Raw genomic sequence first — 15,523 nt, 5'->3', positions numbered from 1 at the left:
CATGCTGTTCTGCTGTCTAAGGCCTCATTCTTTCTTTCTTTTTTTGAGGAAGATTAGCCCTGAGCTAACTGCTGCCAATCCTCCTCTTTTTGCTGAGGAAGACTGGCCCTGAGCTAACATCCATGCCCATCTTCCTCTACTTTATACGTGGGATGCCTACCACAGCATGGCTTTTGCCAAGCGGTGCCACGTCGGCACCCGGGATCCGAACCAGCGAACCAGCGAACCAGCGAACCCCGGGCCACCGAGAAGCATAATGTGTGCACTTAACCGCTGAGCCACCAGGCCGGCCCCAGGCCTCCTTATTCTTAAAGATCCTTCTTTAGCAAGTCTTCTTTTGTACTACACCCCTACCTTGTGCAAGGGAGCTCTTCCCTCCATTTTCCCATGGCCCCTCATTGATACCATCCTTCAAGAAATGACCTCATTCTGTAGGGTATCACAATTCAGGTAAACTTTCCCAGGCATGCCAAAATCTCCAAGGGACCCTCACCCCTTCCCTTTCATTCCCAGTGCCTCACAGGCCTGCTTCAAGAATGGGCCCAAGACATTCCAATTTGTTAAGCATATTTGTCGAGCTCTTCTGTAACTATTCTAGATTTTGAGGATCTTAGTAAGATTGACAAGATCTTTGTTCCATGGACCTCACAATCTTGAGGGGAGAGAGATGAAAAACAGATAAAGAAAAATATCAGATAGCATTAAGGTCTCTGCAGATCTAGAAAATGGTGGTGTAATGGTGACTGGGCAGCTACTTAAGATTGGGTAAGGTAGTCATGGAGGGCTTCTCTGAGGAAGCTGATGGAACTGAATGGCATTATTCTCTATAGGACTTTTAAAAAGCAACTGTCTATGACATCTATCTATTGCCTTGGCAAATGTACATGGTTATTTATCAGGTACATTAATCTGTGCTTTTCCCCTAGGAGTTGATCAACAGCATCTTTCACGCTTTCCCCAGGGCCAGCCTGAAAAGTGACCACTTCAAGACCATGAAATCTGGGAGAAGGGCTAAAGGCCACTTCTCCACTCTCCAGGGCAGTCATCTGGGAGTTCTCTCTACACGCCATGCTGCGCCTGAGCGCTGGTCCTTCTGCCTGGAATTCTCCTTCCCTGAGCCTTCACATGCTTCTCTTTAGCATTCTTGGCATTCAGCTGTCTGCTAACATGTCACCTCATCAGTGTGTTCTTACCCAATGCCTCCCCTCTCCTGATAGCCTCTCTTCCATACAGGCCTCTGTTTTATGTTTTTTTTTCTTTTTTTTTGAGGAAGATCAGCCCTGAGCCAACATCCACCGCCAATCCTCCTCCTTTTTGCTGAGGAAGACTGGCCCTGAGCTAAGATCTGTGCCCATCCTCCTCTACTTTATATGTGGGACACCTACCACAGTATGGCTTGCCAAGTCATGCCAGGTCTGCACCAGGGATCTGAACCAGCGAACTCCGGGCCACCGAAGCGGAACGTGCACACTTAACTGCTGAGCCACCAGGCCGGCCCCTGTTTTATGTTCTTTTCAGCACTCATTAAAATTTGAAATTATTTTGTACTATTTGTCTCCCTTGATTAGAGGTGAGCTACTTTAGGGTGGAGACCTGTTTTCTCTTGTTCAGTGCTGTGCTCCCCAGGGCCTGGATCAGCATCTGAAGTACAGTTTGGGGACAATAAGTATCTGGTCAATGAACTTCCACACGGGACAAGTTTTTATTAGTTACACTTCATTAGTTACAATTATAGAAGGATTCTGGACCAGAGTCCTTCAAATTCAAATTTGAGCATAGTTCTTCACTCACTTCAGTGCATGGTTATGAGTAGGCTCTGGACCTAAGTATCCTGTGCTCAAACCCAACCTCCCAGCTTCAATTTTTCTGTCTTTGAAGTGGGATAGTAATTGTACGTACCTCACAATATCAATGTGAGGATTAAAGGCTTTAATACCTGTCAAATGCTTACAGTTATGCTTGACATGTCTTATTACTATTCCTCAGTATGCAGTACAGTACCTGGTAAGGTAGTTACCCAGTAAAAAATTGCTGAGTGGGGAATGTTATGGTGCAGCAAGTTTGCCAGGCCTTCATTAGACACTGTGGTGGATTTTTTTTTTAAAGCCTCCCAGAGATTATAATCTAGTATGAGAGAAGTAGTGTACAAGCAGAAAGTTAAACAAATCCCAAGAAAAGCATGGCTGTTGAAGAAAGAAATACAGCTATTTGCCACCTTGGAACCTGGTTCAGAATGATCATGGCTTTGGCATCCAGAAGTAGGGGTGGGCTAGAAGTGTTGCTGGTGGATAAAGGACTGAGCTGGCTTTCATGGAATGAGGAGGTGAAACAGGCGAAAGGAAGAGGGTGTTTTTCCAAGTGTGAGTTCACAGTGATAGAGAAGGCTTAGTTCTAGTTTCTAATTGATTAACAAGTTGCTGGCGAGTCTTGTCTAATCCCAGCAGGAAGATTCCAGAGTTTTTAACCTCTCTTAAAGGCAGAGCTATCAATAGGCAGGTGTGTGTGTAAATCATTCTAGGAATTTCCCTCCTAATAGAACCCATTTTCCTACAGGTGAATTGGGGGGGGGGTGCCATGATCTTCAAAGGTGGTTGCGAGGGCATAACATCATCCAAGTTGTCAGGGAAGCTCCTGGAGGGTAGGGAGGAATGATGTCAGAGAAGGGCAATGGCATGTTGGGAGGAGAGAATGGAAGGGGCTTCCATCACCAGGGGAGCCAGCCCTGGCCCTAGTTTCTCCAACCTCAATGACAGAGGAGGAAGGTAACTGTGGGTGTCTTTGATGATTGCGTATTGGGTCTTTTGAGGGTGGGTAGGGAGATAAACAATCAGACTCTTTTCTCAAGTCTCTGCTCAGCTTCACTGGTCTCTTTCTCCTTCCTTTGGTTATCTCATCTGAACCTGCTTCGACCTTGAGATCAGAACTGCTTTATGTGTGACACAGTTAGTCCAAGCTAAGAGGTCAATTGGGGAAAATGCAAGGCCTGGAGCAAAGAGGGGTCAGAGTGCTGATCTGACATTGGCATGGTGAGAAAAGTGAACCAGCTTTTGAGGCACGTTTTGTCCTCTAAGTATGTAGGATGAAGTCCCCTTACTTGCAGGAGTAGAGAGCCTCCAGAGGTTTTGAGGATGCTGCTTTCTAACCCATGAGTCTGCCATTTCCAGATGGTTAACAAAAAGCCTTCAGACAGGCAGAACTATTTCCTTAGTTCAAGAGGACAATCTAAATGGAAATCCATGTGAGTTTGTGTGTGACAGTGACAAAATTTCACTCAGGTGCAAGTGACTGATATCAGAGCCTTTTGGAAAGTCTCTTCAGACAAGAGGGAAGGGTATCAAGGTAAAATTTCCTGAGTCTCAGAAGACAAGGGACTAAGTGAGAAAGGAAAATTTAAGAACATGTAAAAGCTGTGATTCTTTTTGGAGTACCTTCTGTAGATCTAAATTCCCATCGATAGTTTGAGTACACACCCTTGTATTTTTATAACCTGAAAATAACTATGTCTGATATCTAGAGGTGTGAAGGCCCAGAAGAAAAGGGAGATGGGGAGGAGAAAGGATTTTTTATCCTCTTGATTTTATGAAGAAAACAGAACAAAATATTAAAAAAAAATCTTTCAGAATTTTTTCCTTATCTCGCCAGTGTTGGAGGAGGAGGAGGACAAAGAGGAGGAGGGGTATGAGGAAAGAACTTGGGGTTGTAGTGGAGAGAGCTGACAGAAAAACACTTTCCTCTTAATTGGAGCCCACGTCAGTAATTCCCAATTTGAGAGAGGAGAATCTGCGTCCTCAACCTCCCCCTGAGAGTCAGTGATCAAGAAAGCCTTTTCTTGTCCCTGCTTTTTTTCCAGGGAATTCCGAAGACAGCTTCGGTCAACAGGAACTGGGACAGGAGGGGGAAGGGGGGAGGGAGGAGGAGTGAAAACCTAGCGTTACAGGTGCGCATCAATTTCAGGCATCCTTGAGGACTGCGCACAACCTCTGTTGGCGGCGATGGAGGAGCTGCAATCATCACCGGCAGCATCAGCAATGACCGTGCCCCCAAGTTGAGCCCCATATCCCTGCACCAGACACTTGCATCATCCCATTCAATCCTAACAAGGCTCTGAGGTTATCCCCAAATGAGGAACGAGGAGGAACAGAGGCTCAGTTGAAACACTAAGTGACCGGCTTGCCTCTCTGCTGGCTGGCGGGGCGCAAACCCATTCCGTCGGACCCACCCTGGAACCATTCCCAGGTGGATTCCGGCCTGGAATTTCCGTGCTGCATTAATTCTCCAAACGGTCACCTATAGCACAGAAGTATCTATCCAGGGAGGAATCGCGGTCCACCTGGCGCCGGGGAAGAACGGCCTCTGCTTGGCTCTCAGCGGAACTTTTCTGTCGGCGGCGCGTGTTCCCGTCCGGTCTGCCCGGCGCGCGGGCCGGGAGGGGGACGCTTTCTGGCGCGGACCGCGAGCGGAGGCTGCGAGCGCCGCCGCCGGAGAAGACCGACGCTCGGCCGGAGCCAGCCCGCGGCGTCCGGGCCTGGCTGGCTGCTTCCCGCCTCACCCGCCACCCCCGCCGCCGCAGACACCGCCGAGGCGGGCGCAGCAGAACCCGCGGCCACTCGGCCCTGCCCGGCCCGGCACGGCCCGGAGCCGCGGCGCGGGAGGTGAGTGCCGGTGCCGGCCCCGGCTCCCCGCTCGGGCCGCCGGGACCCGCAACAATGGAGCCCGAGTGGGAACGCGGCCCGGGCCCCTGGCTCTCAGCGGCCTGGGGCAGCAAGCCGGTCCCGGCAACCCGGGCCTGGGGGCACTGGATCCGACCTGGGAAACTCCAGTGGCCGGAGGCTTGGTGGGGGTTTTGTCCTTGACTCGGGGCCTCGGTGGCTTGATATTTAGGATTTTTGTAGCCGGAGAAGGGAGTCAAAGAGGCAGGGGGACTTAACTCTAGTGGCATGCGTTCTTAGCGCTTGATGCAGACGACCAGGAGGCTGACCATGGCGGGGTGGGGGTTGGGGGGGGGATCGCGTTTGGAATTCTAGGGGCCTCAGTGTGCCTGGTCCCTAAGGCGCATCAGGATGCCTTACCCCCGCCCCCAGGTCTGTGAACTTGGCAGACTGGGGTCTGGCTGGGGAGAAAGGACATTGAGAGTTAAGCTTCTCTGGAGTAACTGGTGATTAGTTCCTGGAGAGGCAGGAGCTCAGCTGGGCTTAGGGGAGTTGAGCAAGGAGCTGGATTCTCTGGGGCCCAGATGCATCCTGCCTTTGAGTGGTTCTCAGGTGGGGAACTTGTCACAAGAGTGTGACGGTGAGTAGTCTTGGCTACCTTGGTGTTAGGGTGAGGCCAGGGTTGTGATTTGGGGAGTGTAAAAGAGAGTTGATAGGCTGCTGAGGTTGGAGAATTAGCTTTATTTGGGCCATGGTGGTGGCAGCCTGGGAGATGAACAAGGGAACTTTGCAGAGTGGGCTTCATGATAGAGAATGACCTCTTACTGCGGAGGTGTGGGTGACTCAGATCTGCTAGAATTCCTGTCCCTTGCTCATGGATATGGCTGACCGTATTGTTGGCTGGGCACTGAGGTAGTTGGAGCTGGAAGGGGCATTTGGGGGCTGAATGAGTTACTTCCTGAGTAGAAGACAGTGTGGACCCTTCCTTCTTACTCCAATCAGGATGGTAGGTGTCATTGATAATATTTTAAGTAAAGAATTTCTTTGTGGTATTTGGATCCAAAGCTTTCCTCTGTTCATTTTTTTTCTGCTTTGTTTTTGAATTGTGACTCATACTTTCTTTTCAGCACTGTGGCTATTGTTTGTAATGATGGACAACTTAGACACCATAATATATGTAAATTCTAGGCGTTTTCAGTCCAATCCTTATAAATGTAAATTAATTTAAGAGGCTGTTTTCACTAATTTGTGTGTCATTGTTTAATGTGGCAACTCTAGAGAGGGAGACGAAAACCCTAACAGTTTGTTTAAAAGTTCTTTATATTCCTAAATCCATGAAACTTCATTTTCTCCTACTGCCATGAAGTCATTACATTGAATCTGTTAAATCTTAGTGACTGTCATTTCAGCTCTCATAGGACATTGTCTTCACTAGAAGTGTTAGCCATTTTCAGTGAATTTGGTCTGTACACTGTGTGTCATCTGTACATTGAAAGACAGTGTGCAAACTTCGAATCTGAGGCCTGCAGCTGTGCACCAGAGCTCTCTGTGTAGTATTCAGACAAAAGTTGGTGTGTTGTCTGTAGATGAGATATCAAACCCTGTATGAAGAAAACAGTATCAGGATCATTGCAATTTCTGAGTTTATTCAGAGTGTGAGGAGATACTGCCTAGTTAGTATACTAGAGTATAAATTTTCAGGTGAGATGTGGGGTAATTCTGACTATTTTTAGTTGTACTGGTAGTTCTGGGGATTGTGTTCTCCCTTAATCTTTAAAAAAATCGTGTATTTCCCTTGTATTCTTTCTGTTTCTTTTTCTCTCTTTTAAATTTTCTATCCTAAGTAGTTCGTTCTTTCATAAACCAGTATCTGTTGAATTACACTAGGCACTGTGTTGGCCACCTCCACAATGGTGGTATTTTTGACATTTTAATAGTTGTAGTTCTTAGTTCAGAAGTGGCTGTTGGGGCTGGCCCCGTAGCCGAGTGGTTAAGTTCGTGTGCTCTGCTTCACCAGCCCAGGATTTCGCCGGTTCGGATCCTGGGCATGGACATGGCACTGCTCATCAAGCCATGCTGAGGTGGTGTCCCACATGCCACAACTAGAAGGACCCACAACTAAAAAAATGTACACCTATGTGCCAGGGGGCTTTGGGGAGAAAAAGGAAAAATAAAATCTTTAAAAGTGGCTGTAGATCTATGAAAGAAGTGATTCAGGTATATCAAGCTTTTAATCAGTAAAGCCATTGAATAAAGTTTTTATAAAGATTAATTTTGACTAGTGACAATTGATTATCTTTATATGTTTCCATGTAAAAGGTTTGTCTATGGTGTCTCAGATTGGTATGGGCTTGTTTTTGCATTATTTTGTTTAAATACACCGGTTAACTTTAAGTACTCCTGTAGATAAACCACAGGGTAAACATTTTGTTTCTGTGTGTCTGGATGAACGGTGTTTACAAATACTGTATATATGCTCAGGTTCCCAGGAAGCCATCACACTTTCCTTCCCACTGTGGTTTTGGGAGCGTGAAGGCATTTCTTATCCCCTTTGTCTGGTTCACTGTATGTAGGCTGGGAGTGTCTGCTGATTGCTTGGAGTGTTGTCCCTAGAACAGGAGGAATAAGATTGAGGTAAGGCTCAGTCTATTTGAAATTGCTTGCCTCTTAATTTTTACTGCATGGAATATAATATAAATTAGGTTTTGAATTTTTTTTTGCTTTAATTGTTATTCTCCCTTCTGACCTAGTATAATGAAATTTTGTCCTTTCTCTCTTCTCTATATCTCTCTGTGTATATATTTTGGCCAAAAATAAATGAAGAAGTTTAAAATCAAGGTACTTAGATAATAAATGAATTCTTTGAAATGTCTCTCATTTTCCATCTGGAATATTCCCTTGATCAAAGAAAACAAAACTGGTTTGTTTGTTGCTTTGAAGGCAAAGTGATTGCTGGAAGAAATGTTTCTGACTAACTCTTAGTCAAATGGATCAAATTCAGAAACTCTTGGAAAGAAGGCTTCGAGTTTTTGATTTCTTTAGAAAAATTCTGAGGATCCTAGTACAATGGGAAGAGCATGGTCTTTGGAGTCATCCCACCTCTACCTCTTGCTTGCTTTTTGACCTGGGTAAGCTATTAACCTCTCTGAGCCTTGTTTTTTATTTTATTTTTTTCCTTTAAAATGGGGCTAATATAACCTTCTCTGCAGGTTGTAGCGATGACTGGAGATGAAAGCCTAGTGCTTTGTGGGGACAGTGCTTGCTGTTAGTAGTAGTTAGTGTGTGATATTATATGGGGGCACTGTTCTCAGCAGTATTAGTGGTAGGAGTGTAGATGGGTGCTATGCATGGATGAGTGGCTCAGTTTCCTTTTCTAGTGATGAGCACAGCCTGCTCTCTGCACGTGTTGGCATCCTGGACAGGTGAGAGAATTGTTGAGGCAGTCTTTATCTAGTATTGGTGGGCAGGAGTCCATGCTATAAAGTCCAAGGTCATTCCTGGCACTGGAAGGTTTTTTTCCTGGCACTTCCAATGGGGAAGCCAGGAGGTAACTGGCATGTCCTTGTTTTGCAAACAGTGGGCATTCCCATTGACAGAGTGCTAGAGTATGCCAGGCAGCATCGTGTTCTGTGTAGCCCTTTATCAGAATGTTCTCTAGCTTTCTTCTGTTGGCATTAGAGACCTAACTTTGGTCTTTTTGCCTGAAATGCTCCAGATGCTGGAGAGATTTGTTATCTTTCTCTAATTTGGGCTACTTTGATAGAATCTAGCATTCTGTTCAGAAATGTTTTTGATGAACAGAAGGTTCACAGGCTTTGTTATAGAATTGTTCAGTTTTATTTTTTCCCTGTGAGAGAAAAAAAAAGTCAAGAGAAAAATAAGTATGAACCAGATAGAAGTGATTCAAAATAACTGACCCTAAATCTCTTCTAATCTTCCTTGGTCCAATCCCCCCTCTATTCCAGTGGTCTTTAATTCCAGCTAAAAGTAAATAATATTCTTCTGGCCTCAAAATGCCATGAATATATAGATTCTGGTATGTCTCTACTTCAACATCTCACAAGGACCATTATGACCCAGGCTCTTTGGTATCTTCCTTTCTAGGCCCTTGTCTGCTGTAATTCCTTGGGTACTTGAGGTTCCGTGGACTCCTTGTAGGGCCTAGCATGCTCAGATTATTCCTCTTGCTATTTTCCTCTCCATTCTAGTGCTTGTCTGACTCTTAGGCTTGAATTTACCAGGATTTCAGGTACCACCATCTCTTAAAAATTTTCCTTGATTCTTTCCAGATAAGCTAAATGCCTCTTCTCTGTATGGCCATTGCAATCTGTGTAAGCTTCTTTCATAATCACACAGTACTCATCTTTTGGTATTTTTGTGTGTTTTCCATGCCTAGGTTGTGACCTACTTGAGGGCAGGACTTTGTCTTGTTTATCTTTATATCCCAGTACCTAACCATTTCTGACGCAGAGTAGCTACTCAGTAAATGTTTGTTGGGTGAACAAATGAATGACCTCTGCATATGAAATAGCAGGAAATCATTCCTTGTGGAGCTGGTGGTGTGATGAGAGTTCTGATCTTATGGCTGATCTGATCCTGGCTGAAGCAGTGCTTCTGCTTTTGTATTTCCAGGTTGCTAAAAGCAGTAGTTTATTTTGCCGTGAAAATGTGTTGCTTATTCCGTATGTTCATGGTTTTGAGGCTGGGGGGCCATTTCTCGGTCACCTTGGGTCTTGCTAGCGTTTCCCTTAGACGAGAATGTTGCGGTTCTTCATTAGTGTCATCTAGATCCTCATCGGCCACCTACTGCTCTGAGCACTTTGTCCTCATGTAAAGAAAACTGACTAGTCAATTTGGGCCACAGGTTCTGCAGACAGCTACTGGCCAGCCTGGGAGTAGGTAATGGATTTAACACTAGGGATGTTGTGACGTTTGTAGGCTGATGGACCTTTTGGAGACCCAGCTGAGCCCAGTGGCACCATACTTAGGATGTAAGATTATTTGCCCAAACTTTATTTGGGAGTTTGAACTCAACAACTATAGAAGTCATCTGTACTAGTTCTTTGCTCAGCCTAATACTGTACTAACACTGAAACTGATATATTAATTCTTTGTTTGGTGGCTGTGTATTCTGAGTTATTAACCTAGAAATTATGGAATTTTGATTCTTTTAGTCACCCCCTTCGATCTTCTTAGTGGTAAAATAACTTGAGAGTATACTATCTAATTACTTTGATTTAGTTTTCATGGTTGATCAGATCATATAGGAATTCCACTGAAGGCTAGGTGTGAGGAACCTCACTGAAGCCTACATTATGCAGTTGTTCTTTCATGCAGGTGACAAACATAACAGACTGCAGAAAAGGAAAGCAGGAAAAGTAACTGTAGTTAGATAAAGATAAAAGATAGAAATTGATCTGAGATAAAAAGGAAAACTGAGACAAAGCATAAGGCGCTTTAATGTGGCAAGCAACTCTTAAATTGAAAACATTTTGAGAGCAGTATTGAGATGGTGAGAAGGAAATTGTTATAATATAGGTTATAAGCAGTAAAAACGTGGACAGTTTCAGGGACCGGCCCCATGGTCGAGGGGTTAAGTTCGCGCGTTCTGCTTCGGCACCCAGGGTTTTCCTGGTTTGGATTCTGGGCGAGGACATGGTACTGCTCATCAGGCCATGTTGAGGCAGTGTCCCACATAGCACAACCAGAGGGACCTATAGCTAGAATATATAGCTATGTACTGGGAGGGCTTTGGGGAGAAGAATAAAGGAAAAAAAAAGAAGATTGACAACAGTTGTTAGCTCAGGTGCCAACCTTTTTTTTTCTTTTTTTTTTTAGGAAGATTAGCACTGAGCTAACTGCTGCCAATCTTCTTCTTTTTGCTGAGGAAGACTGGCCCTGAGCTAGCATCCGTGCCCATCTTCCTCTATTTTATACATGAGACACCTGCTACAGCATGGCTTGCCAAGTGGTGCCATGACCGCACCTGGGATCTGAACTGGTGAACCCCAAGCCGCCGAAGCAGAACATGTGAACTTAACTGCTGTGCCACCAGGCCGGTCCTGGAAATCTTTATTTTTTAAAAAAGTGGACAATTTCAGGCAGTATAGGCACCTTGGAGGTACTTCTGCCCACTTAGGGCTTTATTAGCACCATTGATGAAAGTTATATGTAGGCAGAAATGAAAAATGTTTGCTTTACTATGATAAATATACCTTGTGTATGTATGATACTATAGTTTATAAAGCACTTTCATATACGTTTACTCTTCCAACAACCCTGTGAGGAAGATATCCCCATGTTACAGATGAGGAAGCAAACACAAAAAGGTGAAGTGGCTTGCTTTCAAGTGCACAAAACCAGTAAAAAGAAAAGCTAGGGACTGACCCGGTGGCGTAGTGGTTAAGTTTGCATGCTCCACTTTGGTGGCCTGGGATTTTCAAATCCCAGGCATGGACCTAGCACTGCTTGTCAAGCCATGCTGTGGTGGCATCCTACATAAAATAGAGGAAGATTGCCATAGATGTTAGCTCAGAGACAGTCTTCCTCAAGCAAAAAGAGGAAGATTGGCAATAGATGTTAGCTCAGGGCCAATCTTCCTCACCAAAAAAAAAAAGAAGAAGAAGAAAAAAAACTAGGACTTGATGCTGAGTTTTCTGATTCTAAATTTACAGCCTTTTTTATGTCCTATAGGATACTTTTAGGGCTTCAGTTTGGGGTGCCAGTCACCCCTTATTCCAGGCTTCTGGCCAGTAGAAGATACACACAAAGAAGTTAGTGCCCCACAGGGAGTAGAGTTTCTGCTCCGTTAACAGCAGCCCATTAATTCTGGAAGAGCTGCCTGGGGGAGGAACATAGCGGGAGCCCCACCTTCCTCACAGGTCACTTAGTGGTCAAGACAGAACTAGGTGGAGATGTTTTCGTACTTGAGACCCAGTGACACAAGTAGGGGTCTTCCACCTAATGTAATTATAGAAATTGGAAGAAAATTGGAAGTTTGGGAAAGAATCCTTTAGGTGTGATTCTGGCTTGAGCTCAGGCTCTTTGCTCTTATTGTACCTTCCAGTCCCACTGTCTCCCCACCTCATCTCTTCACCTTTCTCTTCCCCTCTCTTTCCCCCTCCCACCTTAGCTTCAGTGCGGGTTTGTTGTGGTCCACAGTTTCAGTGCTGCCCTCCCTAGGTCTGAGAACCCTTTGCCTGCCTGACTTTGTGCTCTGTCCCTCTGCCAGTTGTCATCCCTAAATTCTCTCCCTTGGCTTCTTTTGCTGACCCTAGGTTGTCCAGTGTTTCTGGGGAGTCAGGAAAATGGGCTGTCTTGCTTGTCTTGGCAGCAGTTCCCATTGCCTCACTTGAGTTCTCTGTCCCTCACGGTGCCCCTATGCTGCCTTCTCAGGGTCCCATTTCCCACAGCAGCCACTTGAATGTTTCCCAAGGCTCTTTTTTTTTCCCTCAGGCCCTAGACCTGCTCTCCAACCCTCTCATTCTTGACCTGTGACTTCACGTTAGGAATTGTGCTCCCTAATTTTTTTCCCCTTTCCTTTCTCTCGTGATGCTTTCATCACTCAGAGTCTCTTGCTTTTGGAAAGTTTTTGACTTTTTGACTGTTTTTCCTGATTGTACAAGTAATATATGAGCACAGTAAAATTTAGACTTTTTTAAATAAGGAAAGGAACCCATAATCCCTTGCCTCAGTGTTAACCACCATTAAGAATTTGGTCTATATTTATCTAGATTTTTTTTCCCACTGTGTATGCTAATTGTGTGTATGTGTGAGATAAAGTAATTCCTTTTTGCAGAAATGAGATCTCAATAAATCTACTCTTCTGTAACTTGTTTTTTTAATGCTTTTATCTTGGGCATTTTCCCATGTTTAGGACACATATGGATCCTGTCTTTTAATAGTTATATAACATTATGTTGTATATTTGTATCAATTTTTCTAGTCCTCTGGTGATAGATATTTGTTTCTGCTTCTTTGCTGTTGCAAGCGTCTTTGTATATCTGTATCTTTGTATACCTCTTTGTATACATTGTATACATCTTTCTATACTTTGTATACTTCTTAGGATAAATTCCTACAAGTGGAATTTCTGTGTTAAAGGCTATGAATGTTTGAAATTTTGCTAGATATTACCAAATAACTTTCAAAAGATTGTATCAATTTATATTTCTCCTCTAGCGCTGAGCATAATCAAATTTTTAATCTTTGCCAATTTGAAGCCTAGATAAAGTAATTTTTATTTATATTTCCTACTGGAGAGCAAGCATCTTTTCATGTGTTTATTTCGTATATATTAATTGATCAATCAATTAATTGATTAATCAGTTATCTCCTTTCTTGCATCTTCCTATCTTCTCTCCCCTCCCCTTTTTGTTTTTACCTACATACAAGGTAGAACCAGGTAATTTTGCTTAGCTCTGAGCTTCTTGTGCTACCCTAGCCCTCTCCTTCCTTTCCCTCTCTTTTATCTAAAATCCAGTTTTATTACCATTTCCTCACCACATGCTTTATCTATATCTCTTAATCCTTTGTAGGTTGGATTCGGGTCCTATATTTATCCTGAACAGTATCTCTGAGGTGAATTCCTTGTTGCCTGGACAATGATTTTTTCCTTGTTACTTGTTCTTCCTTGTTTTGACTAACTCCTCACTCCTCACCATCTTTTCAGGGAGGGAAGCTACACATGAGTGGACTTTATATTATGGAAAATTTCAAACATGTACAACAGTAGGGAGTATAGTATAATGAACCCCATGTACTCAATTTCAACAATTACCAACATTTCCCCAATTTTTTCTTTCAATTATCCTCCCCACTTTTTTGTTATTGTTGGCATGTTTTAAAGCTAAATCTCAGAAATTGTCACTGAGTGAGTCTCCAATAAGAACTTTTTATTATAACATCATTACCTTACCGTTTTCTACCCTAATAAAATTTAATGTTTCCTTAATAGTGAGGACATGATTTTTTTCTTTTAGGAAGATTAGTCCTGAGCTAACTGCTGCCAATCCTCTTTTTGCTGAGGAAGACTGGCTCTGAGCTAACATCTGTGCCCATCTTACTCTACTTCATATGTGGGACGCCTGCCACAGCATGGCTTGCCAAGCGGTGCCATGTCTGCATCTGGGATCCAAACTGGTGAACCCCAGGCTGCCGAAGCAGAATGTGCGAACTTAACTGCTGTGCCACCAGGCCGGCCCCGAGGACCTGATTTTTAATCCTGGCTCTAATACCTGCTGTTTAATGTGGGTAATTTATATACTTGTTTTCTTGTATTGAAATGTGGTGAGGATAATGTGGATAATGCCACCTCATAGGGTTGTTGTGAGGTTATCTCATTTACTCCCACATAAAGTGCTTAGCAAAGTGCTTTACCTATGTGGAGGCTCAAACATTTTTTGTCTTTACTCTGTATTCATCCATGCATCCATCCATTCATTCAGCAGATATTATTGAACGTGTTTGTGTCAACTGAAGAGGAGATACTGACCTTGGCTTCTAGGATTCTGCCCTATCTTGATTCTCTGTCTACCTCTCAGATGTACCTTTTTAAAATCCCTCCCTTTTGCTCCCCTTGGATGTGGATGTAACCCAGGTTTGTTGTTTTCCTCTTCTGTTCCCTCCATAGTCTGGCCCTCAGAGGTCTAGTTCTTTTACTCCCACCACTTCAAGCTATCTGAGTGACTCAATTTTGTAACCCTGGTTCCTTTACCAAGCAACAAACCCACATTTCATCCTGGCTTTTGGACATTTCTCTCTGGCCAGAAGGATGAGTATAAAGTGCATTGAGCTGAGTCTGTAGACTAGGGCTGCAGCTCAGTCTCAACCACTAACTTAATGGCTTGTACAATTCAGTCACCTCTCTTGGTCTTGATTTCCTCGGTCAGAAAGATGGAAGGGCTGGATTAGAGTCTGAAGTCCTATCCAGTTGTAAAAGCCTGTCAGCTGTGAGAAGATGGTTTCAGTAATGTCCTACTTAGCATATGTGGAACCACATTCACCATTCTGCTCCCCAAACAAGTTTCTGACTTCCCCTGCCTGGCCTCTCTCGGAATCCAGGCTTCATTCTATGGCTCTTTCCTCTCATTTGTCCTCAACACTAGGCCACTTACCACATGGCTTGTTCTCAGTTAATCCTGACTCCTGGCTCTTCTGGGAACAGACCTTTGGTCCTTGTCAGATTTGCATCTGTATTCACGTTTCCCCTGAGCATGTGTTCCGGCCAGTTGAAATTATGTGCTGTCTTTCTAGGCTGAGTTCAGGTGACAGCTTCATCTGTATTGGAGGTGAGTCCTCCCTCTTCTGATTCCCTAGCAGTGCATCAGTGACATTTCACAATATACCTGGTACTTCAGATATTTGTATGCATAAGTTTTTCTTGCCTTCTAGTTTGTAAGCTCCTCGAGTACCACATTTACGTTGGGTGTAATTTTGCACCCTACAGTGTCTAGCACAATTCTTTATACTAATAGTTTTTCAATAAACACCTATTGAATAAGTGACTGAACTAAAGCAGACTTTGCTTCAACTTAAAACATCTATGGAAATTTTTTAAACCCAGGTGTTCTAAGGATGTGATGATTGCATAGTCAAAAATGAAGAAGGCCTAGGGGCCGGCTCCGTGGCCGAGTGGTTAAGTTTGCGCGCTCCTCTGCGGTGGCCTAGGGTTTGGATCCTGGGCGCGGACATGGCACTGCTTGTCAGGCCACGTTGAGGCAGCGTCCCACATGCCACAACTAGAAGGACCCGCAACTAAGATATACAACTATGTATTGGGGGGTTTGGGGAGATAGAGCAGAAAAAAAAAAAAAAGATTGGCAACAGTTGTTAGCCCAGGTGCCAATCTTTAAAAAAAAAATGAAGAAGGCCTA

The 15,523-nt window shown here is 44.1% G+C and overlaps 1 protein-coding gene across 4 annotated transcripts in view; it reads left to right on the top strand.

The window, feature by feature from the left end:
- Positions 1 to 15,523, top strand: part of LOC103566924 (RAD54 like 2) — a 176,200-nt gene that overhangs the window by 12,607 nt on the left and 148,070 nt on the right. Inside the window, exon 1 of one of the 4 annotated variants that reach the window (XM_070575210.1) lies at positions 3,955 to 4,652. The exons of 1 other annotated variant lie outside the window; for it this stretch is intronic. The gene's annotated coding sequence lies outside the window, so the exon portion shown is untranslated. Of the gene's footprint in view, positions 1 to 3,954; positions 4,653 to 15,523 lie in introns of those variants that run through there. 2 more of the 4 variants (XM_070575217.1, XM_070575209.1) reach the window with 2 other exon arrangements.

Source organism: Equus przewalskii, chromosome 15, assembly GCF_037783145.1.
Source record: "Equus przewalskii isolate Varuska chromosome 15, EquPr2, whole genome shotgun sequence".
NCBI lineage: Eukaryota > Metazoa > Chordata > Mammalia > Perissodactyla > Equidae > Equus > Equus przewalskii.
The sequence above is the reverse complement of the archived record's forward strand: the minus strand, read 5'-3'. Positions and strand labels throughout refer to the sequence as shown.